Below are 7,072 nucleotides of genomic sequence, written 5' to 3' on the forward strand. Positions count from 1 at the left end.
TTCATAATTTACCGTAAGAAACTCCTTTATCTTTAAAGAACAGCCAGAAGAGAATGAAATATTATTCCAAATAACACAAGAATGATAAAAATATAAAAAAAAATTAGAGAAAATTGTTAGAAACCAGAATGGCTCCAATAGAATCAGCTAGAAATTCAGTAACTGAAGATGGCAACTGATCAACAGTATTTGATGACATTACCATCACTGATAATGTGGTAGTATGCAGGTAGTAGCATTTTAAAAGCTTATTGAAGATTTTCTTATCAAATTATCCAGGTAGGTACAAGCAGTATCCAATGCTCCAGCAGGAACAACTAGCCCTCACTCAGTCCCCCAAGATACTACAAAATATTTTGGCACAGGAGCAGTTAGTAGTAAGCTCAGCAAAACACCAACAGGAAGATAATAGACATTTACTTGCTATCCAAGAGGCTATGATCTCCCTCAGAAACAGGATAGCCCAGAATGCACAGAAGCAAGAGCTTGCTTTCCATGAGTTGCTGCCTACTCCTTCCTTTCAGCTTCCAGTTCAGACCCGACACAAACATTTCAGCTTCTAGGGCATCTGCTGGGAGAAACAGCTTTTCCTGGCCATTTGATAAACAAAGATCTGTCCTCTCAAAACTCTTCCATCCCCATCACAGACAATGAAGTTGGCTTTGCAGTGAAGTCACCCCTGGGCCTATGATCTACTGAGTCACATATCAGAGGTAAGTAGCAATACATTTGCCTCAGGGTGGATCTCAGAACCCTTCTCTTTCTATGGAAGCTCTTGGGTGGAGGGCTCTGGTCATCACAGAATTCTCCCAAGCACCTGTGAAGGCTATATTTCAGGCATTTCTAACAAACACATAGTAAACACAGGTGAAAACAGAGGATCCCCTGCCCTTCACAGTGCAGACTAGGCAGGCAGCATAACCACCCTCTCATTGTCCCATCCAGGGTAAGACCACCAGAGCACCTAGTTTCACCACCCCACTAAGCTAGGGTCAAGTGCCTTGCTCCTTTCTACCATCCCCCCCACACCTTCTTCCCAGAGAATACACTTTCTCAGCTGCCCTTCCAAACAATCCAAACAATGAGTGGGAAAACCTCAGAAAACCACAGATACCAGTCACCCTCACCTCAACTACAGTGTAACAAACTGGACCCGCAGCACTTTGACTGAAAAAGGTCCCTCCCAGGGAAGAGCACAGCATAAAAGCAGCCCAAAATCCACCCTAAGCTGCTAGACTTGAGGGGATTGCTCCTATCCCTGTTGAGCCCTCACAAAACCCATTAGAACAGCTCTCACCAGCCTCAGGTCCAAGTCCTACGTGGGCTTGTATCACCACTTATTTATCACCTCTGGGGACTATGCCCAGCCTCACACTCCAGGTGCTTCATCAGAGACCATCAGCACCACCTGGCAAGCCCCAGCTGCCAGGTGCAGACAACTGAGTCCCAGCCCCCTCCCCCAGGCTTGCTCCAAAGACCACTGCTGACATGCAAAAGTGGGAGTTATTTCTGTTAAATTAAAGAAGCATGTATCTGTTCCTCATTACTATACTCTCATGTGTTTCCATCTAGATCTAATTTACCAGCACATTTTCTATCACCCCTGTGTAGCTTCTCTGATGTGTGATGTCTGTGAGTGTGTCAAACCTCTTCTTCAGCCCCCCCAAACACACACATACACATGCTAGCTATCATTCAACTCGTTAAAAGGACTTGGTCCCTGTGGGAATCAAATGTTGTTTCTGCATTAAAATTGGATAATATATATTTTTATTTCATGATCTCCACTGTCATAGTTCTTTTTGGGAGTCTTTCTGCTTAACTTGGGGAAGATCTCTGATAGTTTACGTCGCTTATCCTCTAGATGACCCTTCCCAGGAACGCACGCTCTGTATATAGGTGTATATATGTATATTTTGTCATACACACTGCAAGAATATCCTGCACGAGATCAAACCAGAGAACATGTCACAGCATGCCCGAGGAAGCGCCTGAAGAGACATTGGAAGGCCTGGCATCCCCCCCCGGTGCTCCCTGTTTAACGAAGACTTGGAAGCAAATCACCATATCAATACGACAAGAAGAGCACTGAGATATCTTGGAAACAACAGGATGGAGACTGAATGACACCAGATAACAAACAAATTAACAAGTAAATAACAAATGTAAATCCTCTGATAAGATTGTGAACCTGGAGTACCAGCCAGTGAGGAAACAGGGGAGGGGGGGGAGGCAAGGGGGAGAAAACAGGGTTGCCATGTTGTGTCCATAGGCGCTCCTGCTTGCGGGACGCCCGCCATTGCAATCGCGAATAAAATCTGCTTTTATCAGGGATACCGTCCTGACAAAATTATTTGGATATTTCCAACAAGGGGAACAGCCAGCTGTGCTCACAGCAGCTCAGAGAAATGGGTGCCTGACGTACTCAGGTGGCACCGGGTGTGATGGGGCTTTTGTACACAGCCTGCCCGGCCCCCATCCGTGATTCACCAGAGCGATAAAAGGCTTTGGGAGTTTTTCAAGGAAAGCAGCTTTGAAGGCACGTGTGGGTGCACAGCATCCCGAGCAGCATCCCATGGGCTCATCGCATCCATGCGGTGCCAGGTCCTGTAGGGGTCCTCGGGACAATGCTGCCAGCACGACTGGTGCCCCTATGGGGTGACACAGCTCCCTGCGTTGGGTACAACCACGGGGGATCTGCTCCCCGAGATGGGCCCACCCAGCCCTGCAGGCAGCCGAGTGAGCAGCGAAACCCCCCTGCTGCCTCCCCAGGCTGCTTTGTTCGGCTCCATGATGTCCGCTCTGTGCAGCGTTTCCAGAAACTGAAACTCAGTGCGATGTGCTGCAGAGCACGGCCGTGCTGCTGGGTGGCACTGTTGGGATGCACACCGTGCTGCTCCGGAGCAAGCGCACAGCAAAGGGCGCAGCACACGCAGATCTCACGTGCCCAGGTGCAGCTGTGCGGGGCACTGCACCCCGACGTGCACGCTTCCCAAGGGCTTGCACACTCGAAGGGATGCACTGTGCAAAGAATCGCGTGCTCCGAGGTGCGCGCTGCAGCAGGGATTGCACACACTCAGATGCACGTTGCGTAAGGAATTGCATGCTCTGAAGTGCATTGATTTGAAGAAGTAGCAGCATGCTGCACCAGGGATTTGCACCCTCCAGGGTGCACAACACCTGCACATTCAGGTGCATGCTGCATTGCCAACATGCATGTTGCACTGAGAAGTTGCAAGCCAGGATGCACAACGCACCCCCAGCACCCACGGGCACAAGATACAACCTGGCGATGTCGGGCAGCGCAGCAGCAGTGGGGCTGCAGCAGCAGAGATGGGGCCGTCCCAGGGGCCTCCAGCTGCAGCCAGCACGGGGCCGGATGTGGAGACCCAGGGCCCCGGCGAAGCGGTTTTGGGTTCATTGCGGCCCCCTGCTCTGCATTCCTGCTTTCCTAAAGGCCTCCCTGCAGCCAGAGGCAGGGAACCCCCCTCCCTGTGCTTGTGCCCGCTGCTGACGTGTCCCCACGGCTGCTGGCCCAGGGACAAAGCAGGGAGCAGATGGAGGTGCCCTTCCCATCCAGCCATGGCCACCAGCTCCCCCACTTCTCAGCCCCACAGCTCCCCAGGGCCGCATCCCCCGACTCATCCCACAACAGGGGGGGGGTGCTGGGGGAAGGCACAGCGCTAATCCCCGTGGCCCCGCTCCTAATCCTGCCTAATGGATCCTTGTCACCGCCACAATGGGGTTATCCATCTGGAAGGGGATCTCCTGGCCCAGGAAGTCACAGCTGGTGGCCTCCAGCCTCAAAGCTGAGCTCAAATCCCACCCTTCTGTGCTTAGGGATGGACGGTAGTGAGGCAGACCCCAGCTCTCTGCACCCACTCCAACAAGAAGCCAAATCTGCCTCTACCTCTGCCCCTACCCAGCTCCAGGCTGTGAAGTGATCCCAGCCCCTCCCAGCCCTTTATAGGAAGCTCCCATTTGGGTCCTGGCACAACAGAGGGCTGAGACCTTAAAGAGACGGGATCCCAGGGATGGGGTCCTGGGGGTGGGATGCTGGAGATAGGGTTCCAAGGAGTGGATCTTAGAGAGGGGTCTCGGGGATGGGGTTGCCTTGGTCAAGGTGGGGCTTGGCCTTGCTTGGTTTCTCCTCGTGCTGCAGCCTTGCTGCAGTAGAGGTTTGCACACAAACCCACACATCCCCTAGGTGCAGGCTCCTTAAAATAAAGGAGGATCTCCGTTCCTACCCCTGCAGCAACAACCTACTGAATGTGCCCCAGCCCCAAAGCTGGATCTGCTGGTGAGATGCAGGTACCAGCCTCATCCTTTTCCTCCTCCTCCTCTTCAAACCCAGCAGCTTCCTCCAGCCGTGCAGGAAGCGCTGACATCCTCCTGCAGCCCTGACTCATTTTCAACAGCTTTCAGGCTCCTCTGTTCCTTTCAGCTCCCTTTTGGGATACAACACACCGTGAGGATGAGATCACCTTTCCATGAGCAGTGACAAGGCTGTGATGGGGACCGGTGTCCTGGGATGGAGATTGATGCCTGGGATGGGGTCCCCAATCCTGGCCATGCTTTCAACCATCCCATGAGTCCCAAAGGAATAGGTTTGGGGCACGGCAGCTCTGCCACCAAACCCCATCTGTGGGGGCTGGGTGCTGTGGGCTGTGGCCAGGAGGAGCTGAGCCACCTGCCTGCAGAGCTGCCTGCTTTGGGGCGCTGCGTGGGCAAGTGCTGAGCACACACTGCAAATTCTTCTGTGCTGACTCCTCGCTGCTGCAGTGCATTGGGAGACGTGCACAGAGTGATGGGAACTGTGTGAAACCCTTCCCTGGCTGCCTGGCAGCAGAAATGGAGCTCTTTCCTGCCTTTGTGTCCCCAGCAGAATGTGTTCTCCCTTGGGACTGGGGGGACCCAACCCCACTCCAGGGGATGCACAGCTCCAACCCACCTGGGATCTTCAGGAGCAAGGGATGCAGCCATGCAGCACTGTCCCATCTTCCTTCCCTCATTTGAGGTGTGCCTCTCCCCACCAAATTGCATCGGCCCCAATACTCCTAGCATTTCCCTTACTGGACGCAATTACATTAGGATAATGAAATAAACCCAATTAATAACATGTGAGCAGAGCCCCGGTTGCATCACAGCTGGGAAGGGGCACTGCGTGAACCCCCACTGCCCCTTAATACCTCGTGGGGCTGAGTGATCCTGATGGGGCTGCATCCCCAGGGGACCCTCACAGCACAATGCCATCCCCTGCTCCAGGACCCCCCACTCTGGGGCCACCCTTTGTTTTCCTATTGCCACTGCTTTTTTTTTATTTTGTTTTGTTTTGATTCTGCCTAATACAAGTTTAATGAGGCCGGGCGCCTGCCAACTGTCGGGAGAGCCTCTGCTGGGGGCATATGGCAGCAGGATGGGTGTCCCCATCACTGTCCCCTCCCAGTAGTATAGGCACTGCCAGAGGACACAGCTTCTGTGCTGAGTGTGCCTGGGGAGACTCTGGGAACACCCCTTTATCTCAGTGGGACACAGGAGTGGGGTACCCCCATGCACTATCACCCAGCGATGCTCCTCACCCTATAACCCCTCTGCTCAGCTCTGGGTCAGGTTTTAGAGCTGGGGGGAATGCAAAGGGCTCTGCAGCTCCCAGAGTGAAGCAGCCATTGCCCCACGCATTGCTTCATCCCCAGTGCTGGGGGCACTGCGGTGACATGTGGGGACATCTCGCTGCATGCTCGGCCAGGCACTGCCACCCGCCCTGCTGCTGGGGAGAAAACTCTTTTTTTTCCCCCGTGCATAATTGCTTTTTTTTCTTTTGGTGAGCAGAAAAGCCGTTTCTTTCCCATCCTCACCATCTGCCCTCTGCAGTAGCAGGAGGAGATCCCACAGCTGCACAGCCCCGTGGCCGGGTCCTATTGCCCTGCTGCTCCCTGGGAGAGGAGCAGAAGTGCTCCCAGATCCCAGCAGTGGGGTTTGCTTCCAAGCACCCGCAGGGCTGGGAGCGAGCCGGACTTGCAGGAGCAGAGCAGGGCAAAGCCAAGCAAACCCATCTGGGCCTGCCCACACAACCCATGGGTGCAGCCGGGGGGGGCAGCTGGAAGCAGTGCTCCTGGGGCAGAACCAGTGCTCCCAGTGCAGAACCAGTGTGGGCTGAGGAGGTTGGCAGGTGGCTGGGGGTGTGCCCCCCTGCAGCCCATCCCCTGTTCCCCTTCGGGCAGCTCAGCTCCCTGATCCACCCTTTGGTTTTCCATCCCTGGTGCTGCCCCACTCGCCCTGCAATACCCCCATGCTTTGCTTCAGCATGGATGCTGAGGATTTGGGGACCCGCTAGCACATGGCTGCCCATGGAGGGGGTTGATTTGGGTCCCCCCACTCCCAAATGCTTCAGCCTCAGTGGCGCCTGGCACGGGGCATTGCGGTGGCTCTGGGTGTTCAGGGCTCACGCTTCTCTGCTTCAGCCCTGTGGCATGGCGGGGGGGTGCAGAGAGGTGGAAGGGGGAGCTTGCAATGTAGCAGAAGTCCTGCAAGGGGAGGGGGCTTGCAATTCAACAGGGAGTCTTGCAGTGGAGGGTTTGGTGTTAATAGAGTGGAGGTTGCAATGCACTGTGGGCTGGTCCCACAATTCAAGGAGAGCATTGCTTTGCAAGGAGGGGTTTCGCAAAGCCGCGGGGTCCTTGCAGTGCAGAGAGGGCCTTGCATTGCAAAAGGGGTGCACTGCAGGATGGGGGCAGGGAGGCCTTGAAAGTATTGTGGTCATACGATGCCAAGGGGTTCTTGTGATGCTGAGGGGTCCTTGCAGTGTAGAAATGAGTCTTGCGATGAGCAGAGGGTCTCGCATTGCAGCAAGGGTCACGCAGTGCAGGAGAGGGCAACCTCAAAATGCACGGGGAGGGGATGCAGTGCCGAGAATCCTCGCCACGCAGGGTGGGCACTGCCGTGCAGAGGGTAGTGGGGGTGCTGCGATGTGAGCGGGCTCTTGCTCTAACAATGCTGCAAGGAAGGGGGGGTAATGCAGCAAAAGGCCATCGCAGTCGGGGGGCGTATCGCGACGGGGGGTATCGCGGTGCGG

The sequence above is a fragment of the Meleagris gallopavo genome, chromosome 16, assembly GCF_000146605.3.
Source record: "Meleagris gallopavo isolate NT-WF06-2002-E0010 breed Aviagen turkey brand Nicholas breeding stock chromosome 16, Turkey_5.1, whole genome shotgun sequence".
Classification (NCBI taxonomy): domain Eukaryota; kingdom Metazoa; phylum Chordata; class Aves; order Galliformes; family Phasianidae; genus Meleagris; species Meleagris gallopavo.